The sequence below is a fragment of the Mesoplodon bidens genome, assembly GCF_964165515.1.
Source record: "Mesoplodon bidens genome assembly, chromosome: 17".
NCBI lineage: Eukaryota > Metazoa > Chordata > Mammalia > Artiodactyla > Ziphiidae > Mesoplodon > Mesoplodon bidens.
This window is the reverse complement of record NC_138174.1, coordinates 31,719,843-31,746,312: the sequence shown is the minus strand read 5'-3', so window position 1 is coordinate 31,746,312 and position 26,470 is coordinate 31,719,843.

Here is a 26,470-nt window from a genome sequence, read left to right as displayed (position 1 = left end):
AAATACACAGTTCTTCCTAAAACCAACCCTGGTAAACACAACTTTCTCTATTGGTTATAAGGATTTATTTTGTGAAAATGATTCATGGAATTCCTTATCATTTACATATATCAAATATTGAGTAGAAAACTTGAGAACTCTGTAGCTGGAATTTCCAGGGTCGCTTTTTCATCAGTGCCTCTTGACTTTCACTCAATCTAAGAGAAATCCATCTCACAGTTGGTGGTACAACTAAAGAACAAAGAAAACCCATAAGTTTTCCTTGAATGAATAAATGTTTTCACGTTCTACTGTGATGCTGAATCATAACTGAGGTAGGAGATGGATGGACCCCAAGATGAGCAGCTGCAGCCAGTCTCCTGCTGACACCTTGAGATAAGAGACTAGCAGGAGCAGAACAGTGATTGGGTGGAAGACAAATCGACCACATTTTTCTCATTCTTGTGGTCAAGAGGGTTTCCCAGCCTGACACAATACACAAAGAAGGTCCTCAGTCTAGGGAGGGGCCAAAAGAAGAGCTATCAACCCATAATATGTCCTGCCAAACTCCCATAAACCTTCATGCTGGAATCCATCTTGACTGAGGGATGCTCACACACTCACCAGGGAGGGCCCTGAGTCAGGTTAAATAGGGGCACAAGCAAGATGACTGGCCAGAGACAACCCAGAAGACTGCCCCCATATAAGCAATCTAAGCCACCCCCTGGGTGCAACTCACTCTGCGAGTTTGCCTGTGTATTCTTCCACACATACTTTGGTTCTAATAAATGCTTTTTCTCCTTCACAATTTCTGTCTCTTTGCTGAATTATTTCTTCAAAGAAGAAAAGAAGACAAGGAAAGAAGTCCTGCTTCAAGCTGCCACACACCTTGCCACCCCCACTCCAGATTAATACAATACCTATAGGAAATGAATTTGCATCACTGGAGACCAGCATGGGGACAGTTCTAAGTAGTTGCTGTCTTCTGTATCTGCGTTGTTATCACACTACACAGAATGGCAACCATTGCTCAGCTCAGGAGTTTAGGTTTAGCCACAAATGCCACAAACAACGAGACACCCATTGTCTACTTTTCAGTAAGTCATTGCTCAGGAACCAAGTCTTTCACAAATATTCATGTGAACTGTCTATGCATAAAGCACACATTTTAAAAGGGGAAATGGAAATGACATTGCTGTTCTCAAATGCAGTGATTGCATTATGTTTGCCACACTAAATGCACACATTCTGAAGTGTTTTCATAAAAACTTTGGCTTTAAAGTGTAGCTGGTCTTGTGGAAGTGATTTTGATATTTAAAAGTCCTCAAAGGTGTTTAGCACATACCAATTTGCTGTTATAACAAATCCAAGGCACTTTCTTTCCTGGGTAAGGGGACTAAGGAAGCCATAGTTAAAAGCTCAAATTCTTTGGCTGGATCATTCTAGAGAAAACAATTTATGAATCTGGGAGACTGTTCAACATTCCTCCAAGAGCTCCTAGGCCTAAATTAAATCTCTGCTGCCTGGGCACAGATGCCTCTGTGTCACTTATTTACAGCACCTCAGATTGACAGACATTATTGGTTCTGTTTTTTTTGTCTCAGTTGAGCTGAGGAACGTGCAGACAGCCACCTTATCTAACCTGTCACAATTGTGTCTCATCACTCTCAAACAAATGGTGAGGCTGAAAGCAGAACACAGATAACTGAAGGGCTTCTGAAACAGATCGTTGAAGGAGATTGGCCAAGAAGACTCGCCAAATTTCTCACTGTTTAACCTTTCACCCACCTTCAATGAGAAGAATCCATCCTGGTAATGGCTTGACATTATAAATTGCCACAAACATCTTCATCCATATTTAACTAAAAGCATATAAGAGAGATAAGAATGTTATCAAGAAACCTTTCTGCCCACACCTTTGCTTATGTAGTTTTCACAGCAATGGTAAGTCTTTGTTAAATACTGTACAACTGGGTTAGACAGGTTCTTTAGACTATGGGGAGGAAGCTAGGGGTGCTGTGCTACTTTAAGTCTAGAGTGTCTAAAATCAGGATTACCTGGTTGAGGGCTTCCCTGGTGGCACAGTGGTTGAGAGTCTGACTGCCGATGCAGGAGACACGGGTTCGTGCCCCGGTCCAGGAAGATGCCACATACCGTGGAGTGGCTGGTCCCGTGAGCCATGGCCACTGAGCCTGCGCGTCCGGAGCCTGTGCTCTGCAACGGGAGAGGCCAAAACAGTGAGAGGCCTGTGTACCGCAAAAAAAAAAAAAAAAAAAAAAAAAAAAAGATTACCCGGTTGATCATCTGGATGGTTGGAGCAGTAGGAAAGCTTTGAGACTACTGGCTTTTATTCTGCAGTTACATCTGATGTCAATTCATGAGGTCAAATGTGAAGAAGCAGAAATTCTTCTCTGACCATTCAGAGGCTGGAATAGCAGCGTCACCTACGATCTCTATAACTGCTGTGCAGAGCAGAGAGAGAGCCTCACAGCAGTCTACTCTCTTACTGCTTGAAAAATAATTTCAGCTAAGGAGGATAGGATGCCTTGTTTGCCAAGGGGCACCGTGGTCCAATGTGTGCTTATCCCTTTTAATTTAATTTGTCTTGTTCTTTTTAGGGCTTGTGACTGCTTCAGTGTTGTAGAGATGGCTTAACCATGAGTGATATTTGTCATAATAAAGTACTATCTTTCTGAAGACCCTTTCATCACTTGAGTGACTACTACCAAAAACAATCTGATATGAGGATAAAAACAAACAAAACACCCAATGATATTTGTGATAAAGTCTTCAGCATTAGCTTTGTTCTTAGACCTTCCAGGTGTTATCCAACACCTAGTGAGAAATTCATTTCCCTTAACTTCTCTCCCTTTTATTTTCTCCTTTCTATCCCCATTTCAGATCATCAGAATATTGTATATTTTTTTCTAGTAGCCTCTGAGAGCACTGGAGAGAGACCTCAGGTTTTTAAACTATTCCAAGGATCTGAGGCAGCCTGGTAGTGCTGGAGAATGAAGGATCGAGGTGGGTAGGATGATAAGAGGCAAAGCCAATCTATGAATTCAGTATCCTTTTAAACCAGAAGGATTCCTTCTCTCCCTCCCTCTCACATTAGGCTTTTGCTTAAGCTTTGGTTGAAAGCAAGTGAACAGAATCACAGAAGTAGGCAATAGAAAGAATTAGGTATGTAAAGGTCACTTGATCTCTGGACTGGCTCATGGGGGTCGTGGGGGCCTTTATGTGTGTGTTCAGAGGTATGACAAATGGGGATGTGGTGCTGGTGGTGGTGAACATACCTGTGTTACCTGAAGAGCCAAGTCAGCTTGCACAGATACAGGCATGTACCTCTGTGGGGATGTGTATGTTTGCATGTGAGGCAGACAGAATATGAGTGTGTGAGAGACAGAGAGAGAATGGGAATATGCAGGAGGAGATACAGGGAGCAGGGTGGGTAAGGAGCTGGCAAGTGACTACCAAGACAGAGTTGAAGGACTTGTACATATTCTATGGGGCTCCCCATCATCGCTTTAGAGAGAGGAATTAGATGGAAGAATGGCTTGCCCGTGGTCCGTGGAATGGGGCAACAAAATAAAAGAAACACATGGGTTTCTATGCAAGGATTATTGAAAGAGAACTATCCAGCAGAATGTGGGAAACCCAATTTACTTGTGAGAGGAAAAGAAATTACAGTGAAAACGTCTGATTTTCCAACATCTCTGTCGTTCGTGGTTGGAATGCAAATGTTTCTGCCCAGGAAAAGGGAATTGAGAAAGTGGAAGCAGTTATAGAGAAATAAACCTTCTTCTACAGATCATCCTCTTCCTGACTGGAAGGACCAGAGTGCTACTTGAACAAACAGTACTGGGGGAATATTGATATGAGAGAGGCAGCGTAATGAGTAAAATCAGCACAGTCACTTTTGCTAAGGGTCTCCCTCCACCTGGAGGGCATGTGTGCTACTCTGGTGCCTGTTAGACTGTTGGCATAAATTCCTCAAGTTACAAGTAAAGTTCTTTTGTCTCTTTGAAGAAAAAAAACCAGAAAAGTTAGACTACGGCTACTGTTTCAAAATGTCAGTCATGATCATTAGTGAATAGTGAAATGATTATTTTATTGGGTCTTGATCACCATTAAAAAATAAATAGAATAGCATATGACAGAAAGGAGCCAAGAATTCCTTGATGTATCATATGTAGTAAGTATTGTTTCAAGAAACTTTTGCCCATTCTTTGTGTGTGTATGTGTGTGTGTGTGTGTATGTGTGGTATTGATGTGAAATATATTTCTCACCTTATATCAAAAATGTTTGAAGGCCGCTGATTTTGGTTTACAAAACAACATTACTATTAAGTATGGTGGATGGGCAGGAAAAAAAAGAAAAACCAAAAACTGCTGATGGAGAATCACAAAAATCACAAGATTTGAATTCTACTTGTGACTGCTATCCGACCAAATAGCTGACTTACAATGTTGATTCACTTTACTCAAATATAAAATTAAGCATTTAATTAAATGATCTCCAAGACCCTTTCTAGTTCTGAAATTCAGACATAATCTTACCATTAACTGAGTGGGTGACATGGTAATGAATGAAGAATTGTTCAGAGATTAAGGATCTGAAGCAGCATTTGCCTTATCTAAAGTGATTCTCATACTGTTCTTAGCCAGGAGAGGAGGAGAGCTCCAGCCTCTATTTTATTTTAATAGGTGAACAGGAAGGCAAATAATATTCCCTTTATAGGTTCTTTAAAAATCTCAAAATTGAGAATTCAAAAGCTTTATATTGATTTTTATATATGGCTAATAAGACTCTTGGTAGCCAGACCCCAATATATTTTTATATTTTTAGCTTTTTTTTTTTTCTTATTTTAACCACCCTGGCACTCACTGAGTCTGAATCAGCAGGCTATTAGTTTGCCTAATGTATAATCTCTAGTCCCATGGAACAAGGGCTCACACCTACTAGATTTTTCTGACTGTGGAATTTACTTTTCATTTTTATTCAGAGCACTGTCAGCTCTGCCTTTAAAACTAAAGTGAAAACATAACTGCCTGGTAATGAATTTGAAATCTCTTAAGGAGAACATATTTTAATGCATCTTGCAAGTGTTGAAAAATACAACATCACTTTATATTGAAAATGGATCAAGTTCTTATTTTTTAGGTTATGTTTATGATATTTAAAATGGTGGTCATTATAATTTGTCCCTAGGTCAAGTGATTAGGATTTATTTGAATATTTCCCATCTCTTTTCTTAAAAGAAAAAGAAGATATTTTGTTTTCAAAAGCAGGGAATGGATGAACAGCAGGAAGAAAAAAAATGATTATCAGCAGGACAAGAAATATTTTGCCCCTGCCCTTTTAAAGATGCAGTGGGGTAGCAATTCTTTTGTCACCATTTAAACGTTCCTTAAATGGAGTTTTTGTATGCTAATGGAAGTAAATCCTAGTCATTCTCCCCTAATTGAGCCTCTACCATGCAAAATCTACAGTTTGAGAGCACAGTTGGATTTATATTCTTGAAAGGGCTTATTTTGAGGGGACCAGAGACCTATTTCTAAGGCTGTGATAGTTGGGGTTTTGGCATTTTGTCTAATTCTCTTCCTTCATCTTAAAACTTAACACAAATGTCAAAAGTTATCAACTAAAAACATGAACCCAACATACTCTGCCCTCTACATACCCAAGGAAATTCAGCCTTTAGTACTAAGGTTTCAGAGGATAGAAACAGTGCCTCATTCTGTCACACAACATTGTTCAATTGTTTGTGCTTTTTGGTTTAAGTCAGACAACTCATTCTCTAAATAAAAGGTACCCATTTCTCCATGTTTAGTAATTTCCTATACAATCATTTGCTATGTACTATGGACAAGGAAATCACATGGTTAGCGAAGACTTTCAGTCAATGTTGAAAAAGTGTAGATTTAAGTTTCATTCCACATTGATGCTTCCATTGATTAATTCAATTAAAATCTCTTTACCTGAGAACATATTGCATTCTACCCTTTGAGTTTGGCTCCAGAAATATAAAAATGATTATAAGATCCTGCCCTAGAATAACAGAGTATTATTAGTAGTTGAAAAATGAAACAGAGTAAAAAGGCATATCTCTCCTCTCTGCAGGTCTAGATTTTATCTTATGAATACTGTGTATTTATGTCTACAGAATCTTTCATGTGTTATACTTATCAGTTAATACGTGGGAATATTTTTCCTATTCACATGTAAAGAACTTGAAACTCAGCACTTTGCCTAATGAAAATTTCAAAAAAATGGTATACTTGGTAAATTTCCCACAAGTGCTACAGCTACAAATAAAGAATACTCCAATTACTTTCAAAACTACCTCCCTGTGTATTAGATTAGAAAACCACTAATAGCTTTTGAGCATGATTGTCTAATATTTTATTCAGGTCTTGCTTAGAAACACATTGAAATCATTATCTGACTTTTAAGAAAGAGGAGCTCTTTTTCCAATTAAAAATAAACCCACGGGCACACCCTAGCCTAGAAATGCTCATTTGATTTTCAAATTAGAATGTAAAGGGATATCAACCAGAGAAAAGTGATGTTCTTGGAGGTGACATTTTTCAAAGTTGGTTTGGGCAGTACTTAGCCACAAATTTAACCTTTTTGTTTTCATGGTATGTTCAACAAAACGAGCAAAAAATACCTACCACATGGCACCTAGCTTTCCATTTTATGTTTTCCAGGGTTTATTAATTTTGTTTGGAACAATGGCAAGCAAAATTCTGAAAATGAAATTTCTCATAAAACATATGATAAAATGAAACTTTACAAGCAAAATTCTGAAAATGAAAAGTCTCATAAAACATATGATAAAATGAAACTTTACAGATGTTACCTTTGGAAATTCTAAGCTAACAACACAATTTGTGACAAATCAGTACGCCTCTATGTAAGTGAACCATGAGGTCATGAAACAGATTGTTTGTAGACACATTAAACCTTAGCATGGTAACAGTTGCCTTGCAACTGGAGGACACTAGAGGCAGGCTTTAGCTTTGAAATTTTAGTCCTAAAAAGATAAAGCAAAACAGATGGCTTAATATATTTTGTGGTACTTACTGGACACTAGTGGGATTCCAAGGCTTTGTTTATATGTACAACCTCTTTGAGAAAATAAACTTTTATTAATGATACTTGACCTTGAATATGTTGCTTGCATTTTTCCCCCATTCAACGGGATGTTTTTGTATAAAACTCAAAGAATCAAAGAAAAATGCAATACAAGTTATCTTGTCTATTCCTTTGCCAAAACAAGTAATTTACAGTATGTATTTTGGAGATAATTTTATCATCTAGAATGACACAATCTTATTTCAGACTTAAAAGATAGGTGCATGTGTCTTAGAAGATTGAGAGAGTACTAAATAAGTATAAGGCTGTTTGGTGTGCAGGGTTCAGCTTTGCTCTGGCAGACAGATGTTTTTGTAAGATCAATGACTATACTATACAATTCTTGAGCTTGTTTTCTATTTTCATACAGTATGGTTCATGTCTATGGCCTAACGATATACTGCAATTTTGTGATCTCATACCTGATGGAATTACACTGGAATAGTTCTATTAAGTTTTGTTAAACATTTTTGGAATCTTAGAATAATACAATATCTCAATGTGACGTTACAGGCACACAAGAAATTCCAAATCAGCCCATCGATCACTGAACACATTTTTTTTTTTTTTTTTTTTTTTGCAGTACACGGGCCTTTCACTGTTGTGGCCTCTCCCGTTGCGGAGCACAGGCTCTGGACGCGCAGGCCCAGCGGCCATGGCTCACGGGCCCAGCCGCTCCGCGGCATGTGGGATCTTCCCGGACGGGGGCACGAACCCGTGTCCCCTGCATCGGCAGGCGGACTCTCAACCACTGCGCCACCAGGGGAGCCCACTGAACACATTTTAATGGCCTTTTGAGCAAACATCAAAATACAATCCATAACAAAGGAAATTCAGCAAATTTTATTTTGAACTTCTGATTATTTTGAGTCAGAATAAATTGGAAAATATTTGAAAAATAAATAAATACATGAATCCTCTAAGACCACAAATTTCTGGGCCAAGCCAAGTTCTGAACTGATACTTAGACAAATATTTATGTTTAATATTACATTAGTTATATACATTTTTAAATATGTAGTTTTCTCCCCCACAGTTTTCTTCCTTGATATTTTTATAACAGTCTATCTCCAATTCCTTCATAGTGATTTTGTTTACCTTTTATGAATTATTTTTGTTTTCTTTTTGTCTTCTATTGTTAACATCCTATTAATTAACAATTTGAGTGCAGCATGGCTGCTTTACTAATAACACTAACTGTATTAGTTGTTATATTTACTATCTAATGTTAATATTGCTTCACTTTCTTTACTTTCAAATCAATTAAAAATGTGTTAATGGAACTTCCCTGGTGATGCACTGGTTAAGAATCTGCCTGCCAAGGCAGGGGACGCGGGTTTGATACCTGGTCTGGGAAAGATCCCACATGCTGCAGAGCAACTAAGCCCATGCACTTAACTATTGAGCTTGCGCTCTAGAGCCCATGAGCTACAACTACTGAGCCCATGTGCCACAACTACTGAAGCCTCTGTGCCTAGAGCCTATGCTCTGCAACAAGAGAAGCCACCACAATGAAAAGCCTGCACACTGCAACGAAGAGTAGCCCCCACTCACCGCAACTAGAGAAAGCCCGTACACAGCAATGAAGACCCAACGTAGTCAAAAATTAATTAATTAATTAATTAAAAAATAAAATAAAATAAATACATCTTTTAAAAAGTGTGTTAATGATTTATAAAATACAAGAAAAATATAAAATTATTCAATACATTATCTTCACCCAAGTCTCAACTGGTTTCATTGTAGACCAGTGCATTTTTCAAATGTGCATTAATGAAAGAATCAATGTGACCAAATTCCTCTTTCTCTCTTATAATGTACTACTCTGTGGTGTGGTAGGGAAACTGAGTAAAAGTGAAGGGGAGAACTGAGCTGCTTCATGAGGTAATGAGTTTTCTGTCTTGAGAAAGCTTGAACATAAGCTCAGTGACTTCCCAGGAGCAACATGGTAGAAAAGAGTGCTGATGAGGCAGAAGAGAGGGAACAATCCCTGCCACTCCTGAATTTCCATGATCCTTTCAAGTTCCACAGCTCACTCTGGGGGTAATTGTTATCTCTTATTTATGGTCTATTAAGAGAAGCTAAGGATACTTCACCATGCCCTAGGTCCTTATGAGATACTTTCAAGTTTAAATTTGAATACCTTCACCTACAAGTGACAACACATCAGGGGAAAAAAGGTGGGGGCATTGAAGACAAAAGAAATTTATAGTTTCAGGTAACAAGAAGTCTGTAGGTAACTTGTTTCTGGTTGGTTTAGCAGCTCAAGATCCAGGCCTCTTTTGTCTTTCTATTTGTCATCTACATAGTTCATCACTGGTCTGCCTTCTTGGTTAAAGAAGCTATAACATTTGCAAGCCTCAGTTCTCAGGCTACACTGTATCAAAAATAGGAAGCAAGGTTGAAGATTGAGGTGGGAGAGGGTGTTGAAGCTTTTATCTTAGCAGATTTGCTTTTATCAGAGAGAAAAATATTTCCAGGCACCCTCCAGTACACTTCCTTTTGAGCCTGTAGTAGTTTCCAGGAAAAATAGAAAATTAAGTATATTAAGATTCTTCACCCTCAGAGTTTTAAGGCTTTGACATTAGGGAGGAAAGAGCTAGAAATAGCTAATGGGTAGGGGACAAATATGTCTTCAACAAGTGACAAGAACACAGCAGCTCACCAAATAGATTCTCAAACTGATTCCTAATTAGAAACTGATTGCTTCCACCAGTGGAGTTGAAAATGTTCCTCTAATTATTGTCAAAGATATATATATATATATATATATATATATAAAACCAAGAGTACAGAGGTTAGAGGCAACTGTCAGACAAAGCAAACATACCAGAAGTAGTCTTAGAGTTAGTAATTTGTGACACGATCTTTTGTTTATATAGTTACTAGTTAAATGATGACAGAGTCATGCTTCAATCTGGTGCAGTGATTTTCCCATTTAGTTATATGTAGTGGCTGCAAATCCTTTCAGACACATGGAGCCTCCTCCCCAGGTTAGCTTTCACTTCCCATAGTGCTCTTCAAGTCTCCCCTTCATTTTTTATTCTCATTTCTCTCTCTGTAGGTTAGTCAAATAAACAATGCTCAAATAACATGATCCAGAGGGAGAAAGAGAGAAGAGGGAGTGGACAAGCAAGAAGGGAGAGGGAACAGTTTGATACTGGGTTTTGGAGCCTGGGCTTTTTTCCTTTTTTTCTTCCCAGGAGCATGAGACAGCTGTAGACCCTGTGAGTGAATCAGGAGAATCTAGTTCCAGAGGTGAGGTGGTGACTGATGGATGCCAAGTTATTAACTCAGACATAAATATAAGGTGAAAAGAAGAAAAAGAGGAAGAGTGAAAACTGCAGCTACCAATGGTCAAGGTGGAGGGCCTATTTTGCCTGAAGACATGCAGGCTTGGACTATTCCCAGGAATAAGGGAATTGGTGGGCATGGAGAGGAAATGAGATGGGGACTTAAGAAGCTCTTTTGTCCCTTTCCAGTTTACCGGTTTCTGTTCCCCTTAAACTTTAATTATAAAAATGAGATCACTAGGTAACATTTAACCTTTTAACCTAACTCCTGACTTATGCTCTACTAAATGCACACAATGCCTTGCCTAACCTGTTGATTCTTTTCCTAGATTAAAAGAAATAGGAATGAAGAATTAAGTAGTTAAAGAATGACCAGCTCTCTACTCCCAGCAGCTCCCTTAGCAATCCTGCAGGCAGACCACATGGATGAGATAACACCTGAAGAAAGATCGTGAGGACTCAGCCAACCTGCACACAGTGGAAAATGACATAGAGCTTGACCTCCTGCCTTGATGATTCACTGAGATTCTTTTCCTCTTTTCTTTTTAAAAACTGTCATGGCTGAGCAGAATCTTTGGAGTTGGTTTTGAGGACATGAGCCTGCTTTCTCCCCAGATTACCGACCTTCTGATTAAAGCAAGCTTTCCTTTGCAAGTATTAGCTTTCTAGTGGCAAGCAGTCGAACCTGAGTTCTGTAACAGGGGTGATCTGAGACAAATTTAGGAGAGTGTGACATCTAGAGATTCACTGTCACTCCCTGGAGTGTTTATTCTTCCAACTAGTAAATGTGTTTTGGAAGGTTTTTTGGATAACTCCTCAGTTGACCTTTCATAACTCAAAAGGATGGCCACTACCCAATAGAAAATAAGTTGTCAAAAATGCAGTGCTTTTTACAAATTCCACTGGAGACCCCACTGCAGCACTTGCCTTTGACTGTAGCCCCAGTAGACTCCCCACTCATTCCTTGAGCACAGCCCCTGCTTCTCCTCTTGGGAAGATTATGGGTAGCCATTTCTTGTGGAGATTCATGAAACAGGTTCTCCTTAGTTTGGCTCAGTAGGCTTCTCTTTCACTGTATTGTAAATATTTTTTTTTGTTTTTTTGTATATTATGGTGTTTTGACGTCTTAAAAAACCTTTCTGGCTGGTGAAAAGACTGCCTCTCCCAGGGCGAGCCAATTCTTAAAGATGGGAAAGGCCCCAGCCAGGTGCATGTTGATATGTAAACTACCCAATCCACAGCACCTCTTCTTTGTGACTCTGGCACCCCAGGAGGCAAAATCCCTCTGCCTTAATCCTCCCAGGGCTAGATGTAAGGCAACTAGGGACCAGCCCTGTAGCCCAAAACACTTTGAAGAAATACTCAAGCTAGCCAGTCCTAAGCTATTTACTCTGCTCTATGCTGCCTTTCCCACAGAAACCCAATAAAGGTTCTAGTCTAAACCTTCCCCTCACTCCTATTTTCTGCCTCCTGACTACCCTAGTGCTTTCCTATGTGGCCCTGCATGACATGCAAAGCCTTCTGTCTCTAGGATCTATAGTAAAATAAACTTTGTTTTTCCAGAGCCTCTTCTCTGTCTCCTCTTGTGGCTGCACCTGACTGACCATCTCATAAAAAATACAAAATATCAACACCAAAATATTTTTACTGATAAAACTCCCTGATATTTAAAATAAATGATAGGGACTTCCCTGGTGGCACAATGGTAAAGAATCTGCCTGCCAATGCAGGGGACATGGGTCTGAGCCTTGGTCCGGGAAGATCCCAAGTGCCATGGAGCAACTAAGCCCATGCACCACAATTACTGAGCCTACTCTCTGAAGCCCGTGAGCCATAACTACTGAGCCCATGTGCCACAACTACTGAAGCCCATGTACCTAGAGCCCATGCTCTTCAACGAGAAGCCACTGCAATGAGAAGCCTACGCACCACCACAAAGAGTAGCCCCCTCTCGCTGCAACTAAAGAAAGCCCATGAGCGGCAACACAGAACCAACACAACCAAAAATAAATAAAATAAATTTAAAAATAAAATAAAGTAAAATAAATGATAGGATTTTGGAGCATGCCTTCACGTCTTTGCAGAGTGACCGACATAGAAAAAATGTCTTGGGATTGCAGTGTATATTGGATTTCTAAAATCAACAGATGTGCTGGAATTTATATCATTAATTCATGTTACTGTTTATTGCAGCTGATATTTACCAATCAGAATGGAAATATTTAAATATTTTAACAATCAGTACCATCATAACAGTGCACAGTGGCTAACATCAGCCTGGGATGCCCTCTCAGTGAATATTACTATCAAGATTCTGGTCCCCTCAGTACAAAATTAGGTCAACGACACCTCTTAGACTATATGGCTTTCTCAGTGATAAATCATATCCTTCTAAATTTTGATGTTTTTGGAATTCTTTCAAGGTCTCTTTAAATAAATAATCAGATCTTAACTTTCTCTGAGTCCTAAGAAGGGTGCATTTGGGGAAAATGTTTCTTTCACTAATAAGTTTACAAAAGCTCTGTAGGATTTTTGACACTTGTTGAAGAGGAACCAGATACTAGATAAAGCACTAAATATTTTATTGATATAATATGATTTAGTCTTTAGTTTCATTTGATTTCATCATTTTTGACTAAAGGCTATTACAGAATAACAAATGTGACATTGTGTCATGTTATATAGGACATTTTGTACAAGCATAAGCCAATGTTTAATTTTGGAAAGGGTCACCTACCCACCTACTCCCATTCCAAAATATTCAGAACATGAGAGAAGAGAATAAGGCCAATGGAAAGAATATGACCTTGCACAACAGAAAGACCTGGGTCTGAACTGTGCCTCTGCCACTTCCTTGCTCTGTGAGTACAGAGAGATTATTTAAATTCTTTTAGCCTCAATTTCTTAATCTTTTCCTTGTTATAATTTTCTTTTCTAAAATTTTATCTATTTATTTAAAAAATTGAGATATAAGTGGAATTAACCAGTTTTTTAGTGTGTTATATGTCCACATATATATATAGTGTGTTATTTGTTTACCTTGCTTGGGCAGCATAAAAGACCATCAGGAGGCACCATGGACAGACCATGGAACAAGGACTGGAGTGGATATCTGTATATCACCTGAAATAAAGACTGCAGACTGATAAAGAAAAGGCAAGGGATTTAATCTAGCAATTTGAAGTGGGTGATCAGCCTTACATTATTAAGTTAACCGTATGTGAAAATTAAGGAGACATGTACACTGCCCCTTTTTCCTCATGTATGCATATATGTTTGGTTCACTGCTGTACACTTAAAGGTCTCCTCCCCAATGGGCCATTTTGACTTTAAACTAGATGAAGGGATTCCTCATTCCCTATCTTTTTCTTGTTCTCTGCTATTCTGTTCTTTGACTTCTGCTCATCTTTTAGCTTATTCATTTCTTCCTTTGAAGGTTTCTCAGTAAAATAGTTTTTGAATTTATTTTCTTCCCTAACATGATCCAGTTTCACATTTTTTTTTTTTTATCCTCTGTCCAGGAAGCTTTATACGTTTTGGTAATCACTGTTGCTCCCTATGTCTACCTCCTCCCTCACCTGCTACCATTACCAAGGTTTGTAGGTACAGGAGCAGAGCTTGCTCCATACCAATAACAAGAATACATTTCTGGGGCTTCCCTGGTGGTGCAGTGGTTGAGTGTCCGCCTGCCGATGCAGGGGATACAGGTTCGTGCCCCGGTCCGGGAAGATCCCACATGCCACGGAGCGGCTAGGCCCATGAGCACATGGCCGCTAAGCCTGCGTGTCCGGAGCCTGTGCTCCGCAACAGGAGAGGCCACAACAGTGAGAGGCTCGCGTACCACAAAAAAAAAAAAAAAAGAATATATTTCTGTAAACTTATTACTGAATGAAACACTGATCCCAAATTCACCCCTCTCAGCACTCATGGAAAGTTAAGATCTGATTATTTATTTAAAAAGACCTTAAAAAAATTCCAAAAATATCAAAATCCAGAAGGATAATTGTGTCCAGAGATAATTCTATCATCTCTCTCTCCCTCTCTGTCTCTCTCTCTGTCTCTCTCTCTGTCTCTCTCTCTCTGTCTCTCTGTCTCTCTCTCTCTCTCTCTCTATATATATATATATATAATATATATATTATATATATATATATATATAATATATATAAAACAGCTGACATAAAGCCATGATGAAATTGTGATAAATCTGATAACGGCTTCAGCACTTAACCAAATTTTGTTATGTGCGTTGCCTATCTATATCCTTGGCAAAGACAGTGATGGGTGGGTCTACCTTCACAAGGCCATTTTTGTGTATCTCTGTGTGTGTGTGTGTGTGTGTGTGTGTGGTAAGGGTTAGTGGTGAGTACACATAGAAGGGGAATGTGAAACAACTTGATCTCAGTGAAGGAAAACTTGGCATATATCTAGTTTAAGATATTCAGGGTCAAGAGTCCAGAAAATCTACCTTTGACTTCATATCTCTATCTATCTATCTATCTATCTATCTATCTATCTATCTATCTATCTATCCATCTATCTATCTATCCATCCATCTATGCATCAATGTTCATACATGAACTGTTCTGCCCATGGAGGAAAAGAAATAAAATTAAATATCATGTGTAGCTTATCTCGGATCTGATTTCCAAAAATCACATTTCATATGACTTTTTCTTAAGAGTGTATGCATATACAATGTATTTGATTCTTAACTGCTAATGGCCTTTTTTTTTAATTGCTTACATTATCTTTGAAAATTCACTTAGCTTAAAGGCATAATACAGCTAGAATCTGTTATATGTTGGACTTGATGAAACCAGGGAATTTAGTCTCATGGAAGCAGGGATTTTTAAATAAAGTTTTTATTAAAAACTTTGAAGTCCTTATATATATCTTGACTTTTGCTGAGTAGTAAGTATCCGTCCTTTATGTTAATAATGCATATCAACTTTCATAAATAACAGATCTAGGGGACTCCTACTGTAGCAAGACAGAGTAACAGGCCCTGGGCTAGCCCACTCAATATAAACAGTGATCAAACAAGATGCAATATATGAAGCAACTATTTTAGACATTCAACAAGAGGCAACACAAGACCGTGATCTCTGAGAGAAAAGAAACACCAAGTGAACCCGATAATCACCATTACTTTCTCTCAGAGGCAGTTTCCAGATTACAAAGAAGGGAAGTGGATCCCAATCAGAGCATGATGGTCTTCCTGAGTTTAGGAGACAGAAATTGGAATTCAGAACCACTAAATGGGTTGAAATTTGTAGAAATGAGGACCAGAGGAAAAGGAACCGTGCAAAGAAAGAAATCTGCCAAGGAATCATTTAAAGTTTTTCACCAAATATTAAGCTGTGAGTGCACAGGGAAAGCTGGGGAACTGTGAAAGGAAATATAAACTGTGGAGGTCACATATTTCTGAGAGACATAGGGGTTTTGACTAGCTAGAGCCTTGCAAAACACCATGGCATTCAATGTAGATCTCTGAAAGTTTATATATTAGGAATGGGCCACTACTGTAAATAAAAAATAATACATACATATCCTAACAATAAAGGAGATTCACTATTTAATTAATTTTCTGCCAAAATAATGCTTTATGCTTTCTAAAGAAAAAAAAAAAAACCCTTACTCTCAACAACATAGTATCCATGTTTAGCTTAAAATAAAACATTACTATATAGGCATAGAAGCAAGAAATTTTTTGTTCCATAATGAGGGGAACAAGAATAGTAGAGACAGACCCAGAGAATACAGAGATGTTGGAATTAGCAAGCAGAATTTAAAACAGTAATTTAAATATGTTTAAAATTTTAAAGGAAAGAATGAACATGATGAATACACAGATGGGAAATCCCAGTAGAGAAATAGAAATGTGAAAAATGGAAACTTGAAACTCAAAAATGCAATAACTAAAATAAAAAATTGATCATTTTTATCTCATAAATACTAAACATCTCTGCTCATCAAAAGCCTAAGACTGGGAGAACACATTTACAATACAATGCACTTACATCAGACTATCTAAACAACTTTTATAAATCAATCAAAACCCCCCAAAACCTCCCCCCCTAAAAAAAAGGCACTTTTTAGTAAAAGGGCAAAAGAACTGAACTGCCATTTACAAAGGAAGATAAGCAAATAGCACTTGAAAAAATGTTCATCATCATTAGTCATTAGGCTTCGATGCAGGAGATAGATGGGTCCCAGGGTGAGAGCAGCTGGAGTTCATTCCCTGTGGACTGATATTCCAAGATGGAGACAGCAGGAGAGAGGGAAGTGGCTAAGACCTGCTCCAATAAGACATAAAAGACAACATATATCTCATTATCAAAGTCAAGGAGACCTTCCCAACTAAAAAGCTCCTTGGAGGTCAAAAGGGCAGTGACGTCAAGCTACCCATAGGCTTCTTCACTGGAATCCATCTTGGCTAAGAGATGCACATGCACACATGGGAGGTTCCTGAGTTATACCAAATACAGACTCAGAAGCAGGCAAATCAAAATGATTGGCCAAAGAAAACTCGGAAGAAATGCCCCTTATAAGTGATTTAAACTACCATGAGGGCACAACTATCTCTCTGAGTCCACCTGTGTGTCTATCCATAGGTACTGTACCTTTTTCCTCCTAATAAACACTTTACTTGTTTCATTACTTTCCATCTTTGTGGGAATTCTTTTCTGCAAAGCCAAAGGGCCAGGGCCTTGTCACTGACCACTTGTCAATGGCCAGGAAATAGTGCTCTCACTGCTGCGGCCCGACTTCAATATCTGGCCAGGAACTGAAACCCTGCTTCAAGCCACTGCAGGCCGAGGCCACCGTGATCATATTTGGTGCCGAAACCCAGGAATTCAAGGTAAACCGTGGCTTCGCCCAGCTGTGGCTTAAGGCCTCTGCTTTCGCTCTTGCATTCTTTCTCTTGCTCTCCGCTTCTCTTTCTTTCTTTCTTTTTATTTTTTATTTTTTATTTTTTTGTGGTACGCGGGTCTCTCACTGTTGTGTCCTCTCCCATTGCAGAGCACAGGCTCTGGACGCGCAGGCTCAGCAGCCATGGCTCACGGGCCCAGCTGCTCCACAGCATGTGGGATCTTCCCAGACTGGGGCACGAACCCATGTCCCCTGCATCGGCAGGCGGACTCCCAACCACTGCACCACCAGGGAAGCCCTTCTCTTTCTTTTCAAGACCCACAGGACATAATCTCTGTCTGGTCATTGCATTATGGCTCCCCCCAAAACTAGGGGTGGCGGAGTTGTTCCTTAGGCCATGCAGATTCAAATAACACTTGGATAACAGCTGACACTGTCCTTTGGGACATGATAGAAATGTGATTTCCAACCTTGAAGGAGCCACAGGGGTCTCTCTCTCTCTTGCTCTCTCACTGCCCTGTATGGAACACTCTACTACGCTTTTCCTTCCCATCTTACTCACACAGCAAGGTATCTTTCTCACTTCATGTCTCTACTCCCTTTTAGGGAAGCGTTCCCTGGACATCATTCCTAAGCTGCGTCCCTGCCGCTGCCAAACTCACTATTGCCTGTATCAGACAAAATTGTCAAACGATTCCCAATTCTGTCTTAAATGCCAGACAGATAGGGCAGAAGATTTTGTGTTCTGCTGTCTAGTCTCTCACCTTCACTCAATGCCCCAAGAGTTACTTTGAGAATTTCTCTGCCTCCCAGCCCTTGAGCCTTGAACCCTGTGCCATCTTCCATAGGGCCCAACTCCAATTTCCCCAAGGATTCCTCTTTACATCTATTGGGCCCCCTTTGCTCCAGGCCTTAGCAGCCTACACACTGCTATGGACAGCCTATCAGGAGGGCCGCTACTCAGAAGCCCGAATTATAAACTTTGTAGATGCTCAGTCACAAGGAATACACCTCAGCGTAGGGAGACTTATCATAGGAAATAAGCTCTATAGACAGTGGATCCCTCCTAAGGAATACTGGCAACAGCTCTGCACTGGTTCAAATGTCCTCCCCTGGCCACGTGGGGGGACACCTTGTGCAAGGTATCATGGAAGACTGGAGACATCTGGTCAGGAATTGATGGGAGAGTAGAGGGCACTTGAAACCCCATCAGATTCGAAGGGAATTTGGGGGATGCCCTGAACCCCTTGAGGTTAAAGTCTCCTGGTAAATATTTCCAGGAGGCCAGATTCCATTTCTAGGAGAGGTCTCTTGTTCTCCGTTACAGGTTAACCAACATGGGAGGATACCTCTCCAAGCCAGAAAAAACATCTCTGGAGTGTATCCTTAAGAGCTGGAAATTTTTTTTTTTTTTTTTTTTTTTTTGCGTTATGCAGGCCTCTCACTGTTGTGGCCTCTCCTGTTGCGGAGCACAGGCTCTGGATGCGCAGGCTCAGCGGCCATGGCTCACTGGCCCAGCTGCTCCGCAGCATGTGGGATCTTCCCAGACCGGGGCACGAACCCATGTCCCCTGCATCGGCAGGCGGACTCTCAACCACTGCGCCACCAGGGAAGCCCTGGAAATTTTTTTAAATAGAAGGGCTAAGAGGGAAAAACTTAAGTTCTACTGTAACAGTGCCTGGTCTTTGTATAAGTTGGGGAATGGAGAAAAATGGTCTGAAAACGAGTCTCTAAATTACAATACCATTGTGCAATTGGATCTTTATTGCCACAGGATGGGACAGTGGATTGAGCTTCCCTATATTCATGCTTTCATGGCCCTTTACCAAAATCCCACCCTATATGGCTCTTGTAATTCAAATCCTGGTGAATCAGAAAAATCTCCTGAAATTTTAGATGATCCCCTTCTAAGCACTCCTATCTCTCAGGGGGAAAACCAGGCTCTCCCTACTCCTGACAGTACCCCTACTTCTCAGGAACCATCCACCTCTCCGGAGTCACCTACTTTTCCCAGTCCCTCTGACCGATCCCAAACTCCACTTCCTTATGTCCCTCCATACCCTCCTTTACCCCAAGAGAGACTAGTCCCTCTGGGGAACTCACAGTGGAGCTTCCTATCACCCATGATCAGGGAAATTATTCCCTCTTAGAGAAGTGGCAAATGATGAAGGGACAATCAGAGTACATGTTTCCTTCTCTTTAACCAACTTAGCCCAGTGTAAACAGAGATTGGGCCAATTTTCTGAAGGCCCTAGTAAGTTTGTTGAAGAGTTTCATGCCCTCACTCTGGTCTATGATTTAAGGTGGAGGGATGTTCAAATAGTCCTATCTACTTGCTGTACCCCTGAGGAAAAACAGAGAATCTGGACAGCAACCCAGGGGTATGCTGACCACTTTGCCAGAGACCAACCCAAACATTATGCTATGGGTGGAGACCCAGTCCCAAATCAGGAACTCCTTGGAATTATAAATCCTGGGAATGGACAGAAGCCAGAAAGCACATGATTCAATGCGTATTAGAAGGGATGAGAAAATGTATCCAAAAGTCAGTTAACTATGAAAAGGTTAAAGGAGTGACCCAACAGGAAAAAGATAATCCAGCCCTCTTTCACAGGTGGCTTGTGGAGGCTTTTAGGATGTATACCAACATAGATCCCTCCACTTCCAAAGGTCAGTCCTTGCTGAGAAAACACTTTTATCAGCCAGTCCACCCCTGATATTAGGCATAAACTCCAAAGGTTACAATTAGGCCCACAAACCCCTATGCCCCAACTCCTAGATGTGGCCTTTGGGGTATTTAATAAATGAGATCAAGTTGAGGAGAAGAGAGAACCCGACATGACAAAAGACAGACCAAGGCTCATGCAAAACTGATAGCCTTTGCTGTCAGCCATGCCTTGTGACCTCAGGACAACCTAAGGGGGCCAAGAAAGTTCAACTATCTGTCTAGAGGTAATACCAACAAGGGAGAATGTTTCAAATGCAAGTTTACTGGCCACTGGGCCAGAGATTTCCAGAAAGAGCCCCCTGCACCATGCCCAGCCTGCAAACAAACAGGTCATTGGAAGAGGGACTGCCCTCAGTCCCAAAGGGGAAGGGGGGCTTCTGCTCCCGAGATGGCCATGCTGGATGACTGAGGTGGTCCAGGGGTTCTGGTGGCTCCCCCCAATGAGATGTCTGTCTCCATCAAGGAGCGCCAGGTGGTCCTTGACTTGGCAGGAACCCAAAGACCCACATTCTAGCTATTCCTGTGAATCCACCCCTTTCCCTAAATCTCCACAGGACCCAGAGGACCCAGGAAAGCCTGAAAATTCCAGGGGTCAAGTGAGCCTCTCCAAGACCTAAAGCTCTTATTCAAAAAGGACAAAGAGACTTCTTAAACCCAAAGCTAATTACCCCTAGCTTCTATCTTCCTTTTTTACCTTCCAGTACTCCAATCCATTTACAGAATAATTGACATGCTCTGGTAGATTTAGGTAACTATTTTCTTTTTGCTCTCACCTTTGCTCTCGGAATTTAGTAAACTTCTCTGCCCATACTGGGTGATTTAAATATGACTCTGACTAGTGCACCTATGAGGCTACTAATTGCCTTTGCTTTTCTATGCCTCCTTCTCTTATCCACAGGATGGACAGACAACTCCCTAGTTCACATTGCGCAGACCCTTGCTTCCTCCACTCGGTTGACGGAATGCTGCATCTGCTTACCCGAGCTAAGTCCATCAGGGAACATAACGACCCCCTTGTCCAACCTGTAAGGAATTTTAGCCAAGTTCCTGAGGGAAAATAGTCAGAGACCCAAAGCTCAGAATGATAATGTACAGAGAATTGTTTATTTTCCTACTGAAGATAATTCTAATGTCTCTTGCCTAACCCTCCCCTTAGCAACAGAAGGAGACTGTGAAGTCAAACTGGGAGGATGAAGAACTGACATTAAAGCATCCCAGCACTTGATAACGGCCCCCCTAAGCCAGAACTCCAGTAATCTATTTGTGCTCAAACTGTAACTCACTACCCAATGGAAGAAGGATCCACACAGGAGAGACAGATATCAGGATGGATGTGGATGGAATGCGTTGGGTTTGTAGCTGGAGAACATTTCCATAACAATAGAATTGAATGGCTAGGTTTTAAAACCTTGGGCGATTTAGTCTACTTTGCCCTATGAGGATATTTTTTTCATATGCAGGATAGATTAAAAAAAACATGGGCCACTAATTGCCTATGCAAAAACTCCACTCCCACACAGTATATGCTTGGAACCTTGATTACTCTTTGCTCAATCGACTCCTTCAACTAATCCAAGCACTGGGTTAGTTCATTAAAACTGTTCACTTGATCAACTCAAGATTTACCTGGCGGCATCCCAGACGGAGATGTCTATTTCTTTGGGTAAACCTTGTTACCATGGTGGAGAGTAGCCACCCACCAACATGTCCTATGAAACTTATCTCATACTCTTACTGCCATAGCTAGCAGTACCACCAACTCCCTTACTAAGTTACAGAAGTTTCTAGGTTCACTGGCCAAGGTGGTACTTGACAACCAACTGGCCCTGGATTATCTGTTGGCAGAACAAGGAGGGGTATGTGCAGTTGCCAATACTTCTTGTTGCACATACATTAACACCTCTTTCCAGGTAGAGACCGACATTGAGAAAATTCGACAACAAGCCTCTTGGCTTCAGCAGACAATTAACCACGAATCCTCGCTATTCAATATGGGCAGGGAAATTGAAAACTGGTTCTCTAATTTGTTCTCCTGGATCCCACAAGGTATTAAAAGCTTTCTGATGGGAGGTTTCCATTTTCTTATAACTTTCCTCATTTCAGCCATAGTGATTATGTTATGTTTCGCCTAGTGCTCTGTTGTCTTCCATATTGTTGCAAATCTGCAACTAAGACTCTTTGGTCCAAGAAGGAGGCCTGGGACCAACAGGTTCAGACCTTCCATTTTAGAAAGAGAGAAATATACTAAATTTTAAGGCTGAGGTTAACAAAAATACACTGACCTTGTATAACCAGATTCTTACCCTTGCTTGAGTCTATGGTTATAATAGTTCTTTTACTAATCTTTAGCCCCTGTATCTCTAATCTAATTACTTACTTTGTTTTCTGTAGGGCATCACAGGACAATAGTGATGCAGGGACTCCAGCCACTCCCCATAGCAGATCTTGTTGAAATAACAACGGGAGTCACCCTGGGGGCCCCTTAATGAAACAGGGCAAGAACTCCATGACCCCAACTAGGTAGGTCTACAAGCCCCTCACCAGCCTGAAGAAGCTACAGAGACAGTTCTTGGCCCTTCATCTTCCCAGTAAATATTTCTCGGGGTCTACATCTCTCAGGGGGGATTTGAGGCAGAAAATAGATGGGCCCTAGGGTGAGCAGTTGGAGTTCATTCCCTGTGGACTGATACTCCAAGATGAAGACCACATATTTCTCATTCTCAAAGTCAAGGAGACCTTCCCAGCTAAAAAGCTCCTTGGAGGTCAAAAGGGGAGTGATGTCAAGCTACCCATAGGCCTCTTCACTGGAATCCATCTTGGCTAAGAGATACACACGCACACATGGGAGATTCCTGAGATATACCAAATATGGACTCAAAACCAGGCAAATCAAAATGATTGGCCAAAGGAAACCTGGAAGAAATGCCCCATATAAGTGATTTAAACTACCATGAGGGCACACCTCTCTTTCTGAGTCCACCTGTGTGTCTATCCATAGGTACTGTACTTTTTTCCTCCTAATAAACACTTTACTTGTTTCACTACTTTCCATCTTTGTGGGAATTCTTTTCTGCAAAGCCAAAGGGCCAGGGCCTTGTCACTGACTACTGGTCTAGTGACTAGGAATTGGTGGTCTCACTTCTGCTGCCTGACCTCAATCTCTGGCCTGGAGCCAGGACCCTGCTTCAAGCCACTGCAGGCCAGGGCCACCTGAGATCAGCTTATGAAAATCGAATCCACAGTGAGTTGATAATATATATTTACTAGAATAACTAAATTTTAAAAGGCTGAAATGACTAAATATTGACAATTATTTATAGCAATTGGAACTCTAATACATTGGAAATAGGTGTGTAAAAATGATACAACTAATTTGGAAAACCACTTGGCAGTATCTTTTAAAGTTGTAATTGCTGTATGACTCAGCAATTTCACTCCTAAATATATATCCAAAAGAAATAAAAACAGACATTGACAAAAATACTTGTATAAGAATGTTCATAGCAGTTTTATTTATGATAGCCTCAAACTGGAAGTAACCCAAATTTTCATCAACAATTGAATGGCTAAATAACTTGAATTTATACAATAAAATACTACTTAGCAGTAACATGAAAGAACTACTGGTACACATAAAAACATGGATTACTTTGAAAACCATTATGCTGAATGAAATAAGTCAATTATAAAAGTGTTTATTCATACGTTTTAGTGTAATTTTAGAACAGGCAAAATTGATCTATGGTAAGAGTTATCAGAACACTGGTTGCCTCTAGTGGGGACAGGTATAGGAAGGATTGAGTGGGAAGGGGTATGCAGGAACTTGCTGGGATGATAGAAATATTTCTTATTATAATAGACTTGTGGGTTACAAAATTGAGTGTATCCATTTGTTAAATATTTAATGTGTATGTACTTTACTGTATGAAAATTATACTTGAATTTAAAATAGAGGCATATTTTGGATCACTCAATTCCTTCTCCTCACTTTGTGATTTCAAATGAATTTTGCAGTTATCCATTCGTACCTCTGTGAAGTCTGTAGGCTAAATAGGATATTTTGTTTATTTATTTTTTTACTAATTTCTTTTAACAATATTGAGCTCTACAAAAAGATTTACTTAAAGTCTTAGGCACGTCTAATAAATACACAAATAAATTCTACTAACACACCTAATTACAAGACAGATAACAGCTGAATTACAACACAAATTTAGATGGCAATGTATTATAGTCCCAGCAAAAACTCAGAGAAAGTAGTTTTAGACTCTGGCAAATGATCAGAACCCAGTAGGTTGCAGTAGGAAATGTGTATTCACACATACAGTCACTCAACAAGGACTGCAAAGTTGCCAAGGGCCACAGTTGTGGCATTTTCATTTCAGATCACTTTAGCAATTTTTACTTGTAGGTTCTGCTTCAACAAATGCTGCCACCCTTTTCTTTGATACAGCCTCAGAGGAACAGTCTCTCAAAGGAACCTGAGAAATTTGCCAGAGAAGAGAGAGGGGAAAGAAACAGAAAACAAAACAAACAAAACAAAACAAAAACAACATTAAAACTTACAATAAAAAAAAAAAAAGAAAAAAACAGAAGTCCAGGTTGGTGACACAGTCAGGGATGTCTGCCACATACCACCACCCTACCATGACATGGCAATCTGGACAAATGTGTCTCATTGCTGGACCATTATTGGGACAGAAGTTTTGCCCACTCTTTAGCCTCCAAGTGATTCCATTGTAGCTCCCTATTTTTAGGAGTTAATATCTAGGCTATAATAATTTGCTTCAGGCTGGCATACCAGGTCTCAGTCAGGGAGCACATTTAGAATAATAGAAGGTTGCCTATTTCAGATGTTTTTATTGTGTGTGTGTGTGTGTGTGGTGTGTTTGTGAGTGGTGTGTGTGTTCACATAATCTAAAAATGTTGGCTGTTGCAAAAATTACATTTGATAACTGATTGTTCTCTTATGTGATACAGTTTTCCTTGCCTACCCCAAATATTAGAAAAGATCAAGTTGTTGAAAAATGTCTTTTTAGAAAAGAAATGTGTTAACTCACATTTATTTCCATTAGCTCCGGTACTTAGTGGATGTTCAATAAGTGTTCACTGTCAAGAGCAAAAACAACAATTTAATTATTACACATGGCATTGTCTTCACCAGCCTTCTATAAATGTGCTTCTGTGAATGTGATTTCTCTTAAAAAGCATAAGCTAAAATAACTGTAATATTCTAAACAATGTTTACAGCATATCAAGTGTCTGTTGAATGTTAATCTCAGGAAATAGAATTTCATGAGTTTCATGGAGTTGCAGTGTGTTTTAAGGGATCCGCTTTTGGGAGAAGTGAGCTACTTTCCTATAGTTTTAAAAGGTATTTTATTGAGCATTGATTATTTTTGGAAATCTATGACATGCAACAGACTGCTTTGTAGTCGAATACTGATCCTATGTGAAATTAATTGTGTAACCCCATGGATAAGCATGTGATGTTCAAGAAGAAATCCTTAGATTCAATTACTCCTGATGGTTTAGGGAAGGGGAATGGGACACAGTGGTGAGAGAAAGCAGTCCTACTGGAACAGAATGAGAATCCAAGCTATTTAATAATATCTGCTTTATGTCAGTCATTGGTTGTACATTACCCTTAACCTTAGCAAAAATTATGTACTGTAGGTATAATTTCCCCTATTTAGCAGAGAGGAACCTGAACTTCAGACAGATCAACAACTTGCCCAGAATCAAACATCTAGTAAAGAGATGTTACTTTGCTGTCAAAGGAAATCATGAATAATTAGTAATATACATAAGAAATTATGATGCTTTTATGCAATCCATTTTCAGAGAAATACATTTTGAAGAATACACTTCTCTGAAGAATTGAACCATAACACTGGAGAGAGATTAAAGCCTATCTTCTGCCTAATGCCTCTTTTTTCATTCATCTAAATTCCAAAGATGTTTCAGAGACTTTAGACATGATCAGTTCTCTTGCTTAGGACATAAATGTTATCGATGTTGTTAAATCTAATTGATACTCTTTGGTTCTCATCTTGCCTTTTCAACACTGTTGGACACAGCTGATCAATCTCTTCTTGAAACACATTTCCTTTGGTTGCAATGATGCAATACTACACTGGTCTCCTCCTGGCTTAATGTTAATTCCTTCTCAGTTCCTTGCCATTTTCTCCTCCACCTCTTCCATATTAGATTTTCTCAAAACATTCTTCCCTTTTCATTTCTCTTCTCACTTACTGATGTCCTCTGCCAACACTTATCCTTTCTCCCTCAGAGCTTGGTCCTTGCTGATGCCTCTCAGTTCTCCTTACGTGCTAAGCACTTTCCTAAGAGCTGGGGTTCTTTTTCTCTTCCTCTTTGCATTGTTCAGAATTTACCACAAGTTACACTGTCTGTGTCTGTTATACTGATACTATTATTTTCCTTTAATTTGCT